Source organism: Protopterus annectens, chromosome 9.part0, assembly GCF_019279795.1.
Source record: "Protopterus annectens isolate FY-2018-M chromosome 9.part0, PAN1.0, whole genome shotgun sequence".
NCBI lineage: Eukaryota > Metazoa > Chordata > Ceratodontiformes > Protopteridae > Protopterus > Protopterus annectens.
Window position 1 is genome coordinate 1,199,915,400 of NC_056743.1, and position 12,996 is coordinate 1,199,928,395.

Below are 12,996 nucleotides of genomic sequence, written 5' to 3' on the forward strand. Positions count from 1 at the left end.
AAAAAAATATTTAAAGCAACCCCCTAAATCCACATATGCAGAGGCCCTTAACTTTAACCTGCCCAAGCAGCAAAGACCTCTGAAGCTGAAACACAAACAAACACCAATCACAACCAATGTGTCACATAGTTCACAACACCAGTGTGCCACCCAGCAACAGCCCCTAAGGCAAGACAATGTACCTAACACTTTAGTCATAGGTGACTCTATAGTCCGGCACACTGATGTCCCTCTCACCAGGTTGAATAAGGAGAAAACTACAGTCAGCTGCCTGTCGGGTGCCAGGATCCGCCACATAATGCATGCACTCAAGTCACTCCACAACAAGTACAAATATGACTCTGTCATTGTCCATGTTGGAGTGAATGACTTGAGACGTACCTCCCTGGACTACATGAAAAGAGACATGGAAGAGCTCTCGGATCATGTGGTCCAGGCAGGTATGACCCTAGCCCTGAGTAGCATCCTGCCTTCGCCCAGTATGATACCACAATATAAGGATAAAATGATTGACTTCAACAATTGGCTAAGCTTATGGTGTCATTCAAAGGGAATCCAGTATCTGTCTGCCTGGGATGACATGATTGACCGACCACAATGCTTTGCCAGAGATGGTCTGCATCTGTTGCCCCTGGGATTCAGGTTACTGGCTAAGGCTCTTGCCACCCTATAGTGCCTTTTTTAGGCAAACTTCAAAGGACAAAACCACCACCATAACAGGTACAAGCATGCAAAATCTGAAGGTAATGCTACTCAATGCTAGAAGTCTAAACCTCAAAATGCACTCTCGAGGCACTCTTAAAATGGAGAACATCGATATCTGTGCAGTAACCGAGACCTGGTTCAAGGCTCCAGAGAGCACCCCTGCAATACCAGGCTACAACTCTTACCACACATTTCGGCCACCAAACCAGGACCGAAACACTAAAGGTGGAGGAGTGTCAATATTCACCAAGTATATTCACACCACCAGGCTAGTTGGCCAACACAATGTGTCTGAAATTCTCCAAGTGCAACTAACACTAGGTAAGACTGAAATCCAAATTGTAGCTTGCTACAGATCCCCCACCATACCCCAAGATTCTCACTACACCTTTCTAAACATACTGGAAAATATTAAGATAGAACCAAACACCCTAATACTGGGTGATTTTAACTACCCTGCCATTAACTGAGAAAACTACTCATGTCCCAACACCTTTGCGCAACGGTTCTTGAAATTCATAAATTCCAGCGCCCTGGATCAACTAATCCATAGTCCCACCAGGGGCTCCAATATCCTAGACCTGGTCATTACCAACATGGGAAATCAATGCTCCATACCTATGGTCACCCCCTCGTTAGTCAGGTCTGACCATAAGCTAATCACCCTTAACATCCACATCCCACCCCCACCCCCCCAGTAAAGAAACCACCATAAAAAACTTCTCCAAAGCCAACTTCATGCTACTCAAGTCAGAAGTGACAAACTTCATGACACCCATGCAGACGGGAACTGAAAGTTCAACTGCTGAATCCTACACTATGGCACTGTGAGCACATCCACTCATGCATGAATCGTGCCATCCCAAATAGAACCAAAATGCTCTCATCCAATATAAGGAAGCCAATCTGGTGGTCCCCTGCCATAAACAAACTTTACAACAAAAGGAAGAAACTTTTGCAGAAAAGAGGAAAATCCCAGGATGCAAAAAACTCCCTTACTAGCCTCAGTAAGAAACTGAGATGCCTCATAAAATCCTCCAAAGCTAGTTACAAAAATAAAATTGCCAAAGATTGCAAAGACAACCACAAAGCATTCTATAATTATGTCAAGAATCTAAATGGCAATGCTCAGATCTGCTCTGAGCTAAAACAGAATGGCATTAAATATACTGATCTGAAGGATATTGCCAATATCCTGGCAGATCAATTCAGTGCCAACTTCACCCCACTCTCACCCCCTAAATGGCCCATCTCAATACCGGAAGATTGCCAAATTCCAGTAATAATGGCCACACAGGTACAAAACGCACTCTCTAAAGCCAAGAATACAGCATCCATGGGACCAGATGACATCCTGGGCTGTGTACTACATGAACTACAATATGAACTGGCACCTCACCTAAGTGTCATGTTTAATCATAGCCTCACCTCAGGTTTCGTGCCACTGAGTGGCGAGAGCTACAGTTATCCCAATCCACAAGGGGATCCACCTTGGAACCCGGAAACTACCGGCCCATCAGTCTGACAAGCCATATCTGCAAGGCCATGGAGCGTATTATCATGGAACTTATAAACAAAGACATTGGCAACCTTCAAACACTGGACCCCACCCAGTTTGGGTTTGTGAAGGGCCAATCTTGTCTCCTGAACCTGATTGACTTCTTTGAGTCAGTCTCCAGAGCCATGGACAAGGGTAAGGTGGTCCACGCAGCCTATCTAGACCTTGCCAAGACCTTTGACACCATCCCCCACTCTGGAATCATAGATAAACTTACTAAGTTGGGCATTAATCCCTATGTCACCCAATGGGTTGCTAAATGGCTTACTGATAGAACCCACACTGTAAAAGTAGCCAGCTCCAAATCCAGCTCCAGACAAGTGACAAGTGGAGTACCTCAGGGTTCAGTCCTGGGGCCGCTCTTGTTTGGCATCTACTTCTCTGAAGTACAGGTCAACACTAAGGGACTGTGGCTAACAAAGTTTGCAGATGACTGCAAACTGGGAGCCATTATTGAATCCCCAAATGATGTGGATACTCTACAAAAGGGCCTTACAGAAACAGATGCTTGGTGCCAGAGCCATGGGCTCAAGCTCAATGCCAAGAAATGTATTGCTATCCCCTTTGGGAAAAAACATGTATCCATGAATTACCATATAGGTGACAGTACACTAAACACAGAAAGTGTGATAAGAGACTTAGGGACACAGGTGGACAGTGGTCTCACCTTCGATAACCACATCGCCACAACAGTCAGGAAATCCTTCTATGTGGCACCCCTCATCATGAAGGGCTTTTCATCCAGAAAAAAGGTGGTCATTGTCCCACTGTACTCATCCCTCATTAGACCCATTATAGAATACAACGCCCCATTTGGTATGTACCTCTCAAGACATCTGCAACAACTGGAAAGGCCTCAGAAATACCTCACTAAAAGAATCACAGGCCTAAAGCAGATGGCCTATTCTGACCGCCTTAAAAAACTCCAGCTATGTCGCATATCGTCTACTCAGAGGCGATCTCTGCTTAACATACAAGGCCATGTCAAACCCAGAGCTGTTGGACATGCTACACTTAAAGAAATCCCAATCCCTCAGAGCTACACGCTCCAGGGATCTAAACCTTGTCATCACAATAAACAAAACATGTTGGAGGGATAGGTTCCTGATCCAGAGACTCCCCAGACTCTGGAATAGATTGCCCATATATGTCAAGCAGAGTGCCTCTTTGGACCTCTTCAAGAGGAACCTTGACGATTGGATGGGAGAAAGGAAATTCACCCCAGGGATCACGTCAGTCGCCCTGCTAGACAGAGGTCCAGGAAAGTAAATAATGTGGAAAGAAATAGCCAGGGAATTGTTATGGCTAGGTTTGTATAGGCCCTAGGGCTGATAGCCTAGTATCAACGTATGAACCTATGAACCTATGAGTGATTTCCAGAGATTGGGTGCTAGTGATGGGAATCTGTGCTTGGGGCATTGAAGCTTGGATGACTGGGTTTCAAGTAAAGGTCCTTTTGTGGCCTTGGCTTCAAAGATTGTAGAAGGGCATCCTTAGGACATATTGAACAGCTATGGGAGTGAAGTCAGACAGTAGTTTGTTTGAAAAACTGAGAGGCCCATGAGACTTCAACCTTAATCCGACTAGAAGCCATGTAGCATCTGCTATCATACGACAGCAGTGGTCTTGTCTGGGGAGAAAGTGATGAATCAAATTATTTTGTTAGTGATGTTTTGAATAGCTTTTTAAATCTGTTTTGATGTAGCCACAATTAAGGGTAGCCCATATTCCAGCTGTGATAGAAAGATGCCTTTCCCTATGGCAGATCTGCCTGCGTAGGATTGAAAGTGGGCCATTTTTCTGGCCTGGGAGAAGACTTGGTTTATTTTATGTCATTCTTTCCTTGGTGAGGAGGAATGGCAAGAAAATTGTCAAGCCATATCCCTAGATATGTCATTTTATTTCTTTTTATTTCTTTTTATTTTAAATTTGTTAACCGGTATAGTCCGTCTAGGTGGAAGCCCATTTTCAGCGGAGGCCCAGGAAGAAAAACTCCAAAAATAATAACACATTGACAGTTACAGTGCTGATTTTACAAAGAATTTACAGAGATATTTGAAGCAAATAAAAGAATGTACATCAATTATGCAATGAGCACTTAACGTATATAAAAGAAAGTTCTTTGTTTTCTGTTCCAGACATTTAAGTATAGTAGTAATATGTAAGTTTTTTTTATTATTACAGAAAAGATATAGACCTTTGGGTATGCATATATGTACATTTTAACATAAAGATAGAAGAAAATATTATGAATGAAGTTTGTAATTGTTATCACCTTAGTCTAAGAAGCTGGTAGGGGCTGTTAGCTGTGCTGGTATAGGTTAATATAATGGGGAGAGGTAGATTTGTCGGTGATGGAAAGCCTGGGGAAGAACATACCTCTCAACCTCTTAGTGCAAGAAATCTGGACAAAGACTGACACAATGGGGACAAAAGCCCAAAAATAGGGTCAGATTTTAAATATTGCTCTTATAAACTTAGAAAGTTGCTAGAATAACAGGGCTTGTTTTACGATACCTTTTCTGAAGGAGTGGAAGTCTAAAATTTAAATGTATGTCATTATTCAGTGAATTCAATCCTCAGATAATTTCAGTGATTTGCCAGAAAACACCGGATTTTATGAGGAGCAGTCCAAAAATATGAGCCAAAAATGTGGACGTTGTTCGAAAATCTGGGCAGCTGCGAGGTATGGAGAAAAGTCTTTGAGTGGTGACTGTTGTATGGAGGGATAGAAATATGCTGTGGGGGCTGATTGCTATTAGCTTGGGCTGGTACAGGAGCAGAGCCATTTACCAGAGAGTAAAGGATGTGAATGAGTAGAGATTTTCACTATACATGATTTTTTGTTCTTTGATTTGTAAGGAGTTACTGACTTTGGTGAGGTTTTGTTTAGTGCTAAAATAGCACACCTTAACTTTTCAGAGAGTTGAGAGGACATTTTTTTATTAATCCAGTTGAGGAGTGTGTTAAAAAGAGGTTGTAGTTGATGCTTAATGCTAAACAGAGGGGCTAGCACTGACAAATACCATATCATCTGTGTAAGCTATGAGTCACAGCTATGGCATGTTGTGTGTGAGTTTGTTGGTGAAAATGAGAAGGAGAAAGGTGTCCAGGACTGATCCCAGTGGAAGAGGTTTGAGTACAGTTTTTTTTATGAATTGGACAGTCTAAATGCGATGCAAAATGCACAATTGGAGCAGTAGTTTTGGAACTAGTGGATCACCTTAGGATGCCTAACGCAAAGTTGTAGCGTGTGGTTAATTAAGCTGGAGTGGCCAGCGATGAGAAAGGCTTTACTTAGGTCAGTAAAGATTTCACCACTAAGTAGCACTTTGTCCAAATGTATTTCATACGCAAGTGTCAAGAATGCCATTGTTGTTCTATGTCCTCTCCAGAATCCATGACATTCACTGGAGATTAGATCATATAGCAGTGTCGTCCATGGGAGATTAGATTATCTAGTTGGATGTACTGTACTGGGTTGGTGAAAAATAAGAAAATGAGATAAAAGAAACAAACGTTACATATCAAGTATTTTAATAAAAAAAAAAATGAAATATAGATTAAAATCCATAGAGTACTGCAAATGACAGGGCCTGTTGTGTCGAAATTTAGACTAGTGGAAAATAAAATGAGTAACGTATAAACTAAGAACAGAAAGGATTCATTAGTGGCCTATTTAGACTGTGGGAAAGTTGTCCTATCCCCAGTTAAATCTTATGAATTAACAGCCAGTAAGGAACAATTATGACAGATGAGGCTATCCTACATGCGTTAATGACCTGTTTGTTGTGCAGAAAATAAAAGCTGAAGTGTTAAGACATAGCAGTATTAAGAAAATGCCTTACTTTCAATCGTGGATTTCCTTTCGAAAGCCTGACATTTTAGTCACATTTGTTCGTTTGGGCAGAGAAATAGCACTTCCTCCTTATTTTTGTCATATTTCTGAAACATTACCTTTTTTATACAATGAGCTGACAGTTGTTGTGTGCTACCGTCAGGGCCTGTTCCCTGAATTGCAGTTATATAAAAATAAAAAAGTTGAAAATCCTAGTGTCATACAGAGAAGCGGCCATATAACTGCTTGTTGTAGTTTAGAGGAAGTTGGTACCCTATTTACTTTCTTGCTTATTTTGCAGTTATAAGAAAAGTGGCACTATGAAATTGTGCCATAGGGGTGTGCTGCCCTGTTTTTTGTTAGAGATCACAGAATACCTAAACGTTTGCAAGATCAGCAAGATTTGTAAGGCAGTGATTGCTTCCAAATAGCAGAAATAATCTGTCAATGGCTTAATTTTTTAGTTTCCTAAAACTATTTACACTGTGAGATGAGCTCTTCGGTGTTTTATCCAGAAACAAATTGGTCTCCTTTGTTTAGACGTTTTACACTTAATGAAAGTTAAACATAATTGTACTTTACTAGTGTTTCTTAAAGATGAGTGTGCCCATAACAGGAATGTAACGTAGAGATTTCAGTAGCTTTAAGAAAGCATTTAAAAGGGAAGTCCTTCAGAGAGTAGGAAGTTGGTATCAGAGCCACTCCTCGTTAGTATAGTGGTAAGTATCCCCGCCTGTCACGCGGGAGACCGGGGTTCAATTCCCCGACGGGGAGGAAATGTTTTTTTTTTTGTAGTCTAGTCTTAGTACTTGGACACTTTGTTTGTTAACCACCTTTTGAAGGTCATTTGCAAGGAAGATTAAGGATCCAGATCTATGCTGCTTACCTATGTTCATGAAATCTGTTAATGGCACTAGAGCTGTAGCAAGCTGTCTTCTTGAAATCTGTTAAGGGCTATAGAGCTGTAGCAATTTCTACTGGCAATGTGTGTAGCGTTCCAGTTGGTATAGTCTCTGGTGTAAAGTTGGGAATCAAGAGAAGAAAACTTTCTTCTCATTTGAAGGACAAAGAAAAGAGAAACATGTTTTTAGTTAAGAGTTCACGTGTTAAAAATAAAAAATAATAATATCAGTAAAGAAGGTGTTCAGACTAAGCAGAAAGGTATTTGTGGTAACCATGTAAGTTCCTAGCTCTCAAAACACTGGATGACTTTCATTTCAGCAGATATAATCACTGCTTCTGAAGTGATGGCTAGGATTGTTTGTAGGGACTGGTTCGTAGGTCTGCTACATTGCCTCCTGTGCCTGGGGTGGCCACTTTCTTCTTCACAACCCCTTTCAGCTTTGAAAGATGATTTGTTAAAAAGAGGCAGTTAAGAAAGGAACACTGAAAGGGAAATAGTGTGTGTGTGCATGCATGTGTGTGTGCATGTGTGTGTGTGTTTGTGTTTGTGTGTGTTTGTGTTTGTGTGTGTGTGTGTGTGCGTGTGTGTTTGTGTGTGTATGTATGCGCTCCAGCAAAATGCTTCTGTCTTTTTGAATTGCTTTAAGTTGTTGGCTGAAGTCATAAATGTTTTCATAAGACTACTAAAAGTTGAGTCGCAAGAGAGAATATCTAGTACAATTACGGGTGAAAGCAATGAACACCTACAGTGGCATAAAGAATGACTCAAAGAAGCACCTTTTGATTCAATGTATTTTTTGTGAGTGTCAGATTATTCCAGTGATTTTTTTTTAATCTTTTCAAGAAGACACTTTATGGAGGAAAAAAATTAAAGTGTACACTGCAGGCATTTTGTATTGCTAATTGCCTACCTCTGTTTATGCAGTTAGACTTCTGTGTTAAAAAGAAAAGAGAAATTGTAAGCTGAGCAATGTGATATGCATTGATCCCCTAAGCCCGTTTATCACTAGTCTTCACCTTTGTGTAATCATTACAGAGCTCCAAGTCTCAAATACTCATCCGTGTGTTAACTGAATTGTGAGTTGAAGAGAAGGATCTTGTGCTTTCTGTTGTGTACAGTACAGTTTATTGCTTCTATCATTAAAGGAGCTAATGAAGCCCCTCTTGCTTCCTAGGGAAATTACATTTCTCAAAACAATTAAAAACAAATAGTGCGGAAAGGATAACCGGTGAGGCGAAACCACAATGCATGTCTCTTGCAGATCCCATTTAAAAGTCACCAGAAGCAGACTCTAGAAGTAACAGCTTTTTAGTATGTCACTGTATAAGGCATTCGGGACTTGGGCCTGTTTGTTACTCATCTCAAGGCAGCTCCAAAGATTTTGTTCCTTGCTTCTCATTACAGTGGAGACTGGAGTCTGTCTCATTTCTTTGGACTCAGATTGTTTGTTTTATGTCTCTCCCCTCCTTCCTCTGCTCCAGATAGGAAGTCAGAATCTGTGTTGGTTAATGGCTTGCTCGTGGCCAGGGCTACAGTGGTCTTTTTTTTTTGTTCAAACTGGCCACTCTTCATAGCCCTTACCTGTGTGCAAATCCTTACAGAGAAAGTGGTACAGGGAATCATCAAGACACTAAACCTGTAAGCTTGAAATACTGGATAAATAAAAGTCTAAATGAGGCATTCCATGCATGTTGTTTTTTTCTCAGGGTGTTCTTTATATGTAGTGTGAAAAGCCAAAGGGAGTGACAAACAGTTGGTAGTACACAGAATTCGCAAGCTGCTTACCTCACATCTTCAGGGGAAGGAGGCCAATGGTGATCTCTTAGAGAACAGAGCCGCTACTGGAAATATCTGGCCAGAGTATGGGAAAACAGAAAGTGGATATCTCCAAATGTTACTGTCATTGCATCCTATCCTCACACTTGTGGTGTGTTAATTTCCAAACACACCTGCAGTTTCTGCACTGAATAGAAGGAAAAAATACCAAGTAGAAGTGTTAGAAAATGTATTATTTTATTTTTATTTCTTTGAATTTGTTGACTGGGGTGAAGTCCTGATCAGAGTAGACCAATTTCGGCCTCTGGCCTGATAAAGCAGACAGAAAAACAGGCAACATGAGGGCATTGCATTATGTGGAAAGTAGAAATACAGATAACCTTAATGCATTATGGCAGTCAGTCTTTTATAGGCAAACCAGTAAAGACAGTACAGACCACATTAGGACCTCATTTCAAGGCTACGTGTACATTTAGATTATAAACAAGAGGGAGATAAATGAGGAAGGGTGGTGTGGTAGTAAGCGAAATAGGAAAGTGGGGAACTTAGCACATCAGCTGAAATAAAATTCTACTGACAGATTGTAGCTTTTTAGAAGAGGTTATTGACAGAGGTGGAGGAAGGTGTTATGTCCCAAGCTTGAAGGCTGCTCAGTTTCCATTGGATTAAAATCTGGGACTTCCAAGGCATGCGTAACGTTGAGTATGACATTGTTTCATTAAGTTAAAGAGGGAGTGATTTCCAGAGATTGGGTCCTCCTAGTGATGGGAATCTGTGCTTGGTGCATTGAAGGTTGGATGACTGGGTTTCAAGTAAAGGTCCTTTTGTGGCCTTGGCTTCAAAGATTGTAGAAGGGCATCCTTAGGACATATTGAACAGCTATGGGAGTGAAGTCAGGCAGCAGTTTGTTTGAAAAACTGAGAGGCCCATGAGACTTCAACCTTAATCCGACTAGAAGCCATGTAGCATCTGCTATCATACGACAGCAGTGGTCTTGTCTGGGGAGAAAGTGATGAATCAAATTATTTTGTTAGTGATGTTTTGAATAGCTTTTTAAATCTGTTTTGATGTAGCCACAATTAAGGGTAGCCCATATTCCAGCTGTGAAATAAAGATGCCTTTCCCTATGGCAGATCTGCCTGCGTAGGATTGAAAGTGGGCCATTTTTCTGGCCTGGGAGAAGACTTGGTTTATTTTATGTCATTCTTTCCTTGGTGAGGAGTAATGGCAAGAAAATTGTCAAGCCATATCCCTAGATATGTCATTTTATTTCTTTTTATTTCTTTTTATTTTAAATTTGTTAACCGGTATAGTCCGTCTAGGTGGAAGCCCATTTTCAGCGGAGGCCCAGGAAGAAAAACTCCAAAAATAATAACACATTGACAGTTACAGTGCTGATTTTACAAAGAATTTACAGAGATATTTGAAGCAAATAAAAGAATGTACATCAATTATGCAATGAGCACTTAACGTATATAAAAGAAAGTTCTTTGTTTTCTGTTCCAGACATTTAAGTATAGTAGTAATATGTAAGTTTTTTTATTATTACAGAGGAGATATAGACCTTTGGGTATGCATATATGTACATTTTAACATAAAGATAGAAGAAAATATTATGAATGAAGTTTGCAATTGTTATCACCTTAGTCTAAGAAGCTGGTAGGGGCTGTTAGCTGTGCTGGTATAGGTTAATATAATGGGGAGAGGTAGATTTGTGGGTGATGGAAAACCTGGGGAGGAACATACCTCTCAACCTCTTAGTGCAAGAAATCTGGACAAAGACTGACACAATGGGGACAAAAGCCCAAAAATAGGGTCAGATTTTAAATATTGCTCTTATAAACTTAGAAAGTTGCTAGAATAACAGGGCTTGTTTTACGATACCTTTTCTGAAGGAGTGGAAGTCTGAAATTTAAATGTATGTCATTATTCAGTGAATTCAATCCTCAGATAATTTCAGTGATTTGCAGAAAACACCGGATTTTATGAGGAGCAGTCCAAAAATATGAGCCAAAAATGTGGACGTTGTTTGAAAATCTGGGCAGCTGCGAGGTATGGAGAGAAGTCTTTGAGTGGTGACTGTTGTATGGAGGGATAGAAATATGCTGTGGGGGCTGATTGCTATTAGCTTGGGCTGGTACAGGAGCAGAGCCATTTACCAGGGAGTAAAGGATGTGAATGAGTAGAGATTTTCACTATACATGATTTTTTGTTCTTTGATTTGTAAGGAGTTACTGACTTTGGTGAGGTTTTGTTTAGTGCTAAAATAGCACACCTTAACTTTTCAGAGAGTTGAGAGGACATTTTTTTATTAATCCAGTTGAGGAGTGTGTTAAAAAGAGGTTGTAGTTGATGCTTAATGCTAAACAGAGGGGCTAGCACTGACAAATACCATATCCTCTGTGTAAGCTATGAGTCACGGCTATGGCACGTTGTGTGTGAGTTTGTTGGTGAAAATGAGAAGGAGAAAGGTGTCCAGGAATGATCCCAGTGGAAGAGGTTTGAGTACAGTTTTTTTATGAATTGGACAGTCTAAATGTGATGCAAAATGCACAATTGGAGCAGTAGTTTTGGAACTAGTGGATCACCTTAGGATGCCTAACGCAAAGTTGTAGCATGTGGTTAATGAAGCTGGAGTGGCCAGCGATGAGAAAGGCTTTACTTAGGTCAGTGAAGATTTCACCACTAAGTAGCACTTTGTCCAAATGTATTTCATACGCAAGTGTCAAGAATGCCATCGTTGTTCTATATCCTCTCCAGAATCCATGTCATTCACTGGAGATTAGATTATATAGCCGTGTCGTCCATGGGAGATTAGATTATCTAGTTGGATGTACTGTACTGGGTGGGTGAAAAATAAGAAAATGAGATAAAAGAAACAAACGTTACATATCAAGTATTTTAATTAAAAAAAATTGAAATATAGATTAAAATCCGTAGAGTACTGCAAATGACAGGGCCTGTTGTGTCGTAATTTAGACTAGCGGAAAATAAAATGAGTAACGTATAAACTAAGAACAGAAAGGATTCATTAGTGGCCTATTTAGACTGTGGGAAAGTTGTCCTATCCCCAGTTAAATCTTATGAATTAACAGCCAGTAAGGAACAATTATGACAGATGAGGCTAGCCTACATGCGTTAATGACCTGTTTGTTGTGCAGAAAATAAAAGCTGAAGTGTTAAGACATAGCAGTATTAAGAAAATGCCTTACTTTCAATCGTGGATTTCCTTTCGAAAGCCTGACATTTTAGACACATTTGTTCGTTTGGGCAGAGAAATAGCACTTCCTCCTTATTTTTGTCATTTTCTGAAACATTACCTTTTTTATACAATGAGCTGACAGTTGTTGTGTGCTACCGTCAGGGCCTGTTCCCTGAATTGGAGTTATATAAAAATAAAAAAGTTGAAAATCCTAGTGTCATACAGAGAAGCGGCCATATAACTGCTTGTTGTAGTTTAGAGGAAGTTGGTACCCTATTTACTTTCTTGCTTATTTTGCAGTTATAAGAAAAGTGGCACTATGAAATTGTACCATAGGGGTGTGCTGCTCTGTTTTTTGTTGGAGATCACAGAATACCTAAACGTTTGCAAGATCAGCAAGATTTGTAAGGCAGTGATTGCTTCCAAATAGCAGAAATAATCTGTCAATGGCTCAATTTTTTAGTTTCCTAAAACTATTACACTGTGAGATGAGCTCTTCGGTGTTTTATCCAGAAACAAGTTTGGTCTCCTTTGTTTAGATGTTTTACACTTAATGAAATTTAAACATAATTGTACTTTACTGGTCTTTCTTAAAAATGAGTGTGCACATAGCAGGAATTTAAGATAGAGCTTTCAGTAGCTTTAAGAAATCATTTAAAAGGGAAGTCCTTTAGAGTGTAGGAAATTTTTGTTAGCGCCACTCCTCGTTAGTATAGTGGTAAGTATCCCCGCCTGTCACGCGGGAGACCGGGGTTCGATTCCCCGACGGGGAGACTTTTTTTTTGTGTAGTCTAGTCTTAGTATTTGGACACTTTGTTTGTTAACCACCTCTTGAAGATCATTTGAAAGGAAGATTAAGGATCGATATCTATGCTGCTTACTTATGTTCTTGAAATCTGTTAAGGGCACTAGAGCTGTAGAAAGCTATGTTCTTGAAATCTGTTAATGGCTATAGAGCTGTATCAATTTCTGTTGGCACTGTGGGCAGCGGCCCAATTGGTATAGTCTCTGGT

At 40.2% G+C, this 12,996-nt stretch overlaps 2 non-coding genes across 2 annotated transcripts; both read left to right on the top strand.

The window, feature by feature from the left end:
* Window positions 1-6,803: 6,803 nt before the first annotated feature.
* On the top strand, window positions 6,804-6,875 carry TRNAD-GUC. The gene has a single exon. It is a non-coding gene; the product is annotated as a tRNA-Asp (tRNA).
* A 5,809-nt stretch (window positions 6,876-12,684) lies between these two features.
* Window positions 12,685-12,756, top strand: TRNAD-GUC. The gene has a single exon. It is a non-coding gene; the product is annotated as a tRNA-Asp (tRNA).
* Window positions 12,757-12,996: the final 240 nt, after the last annotated feature.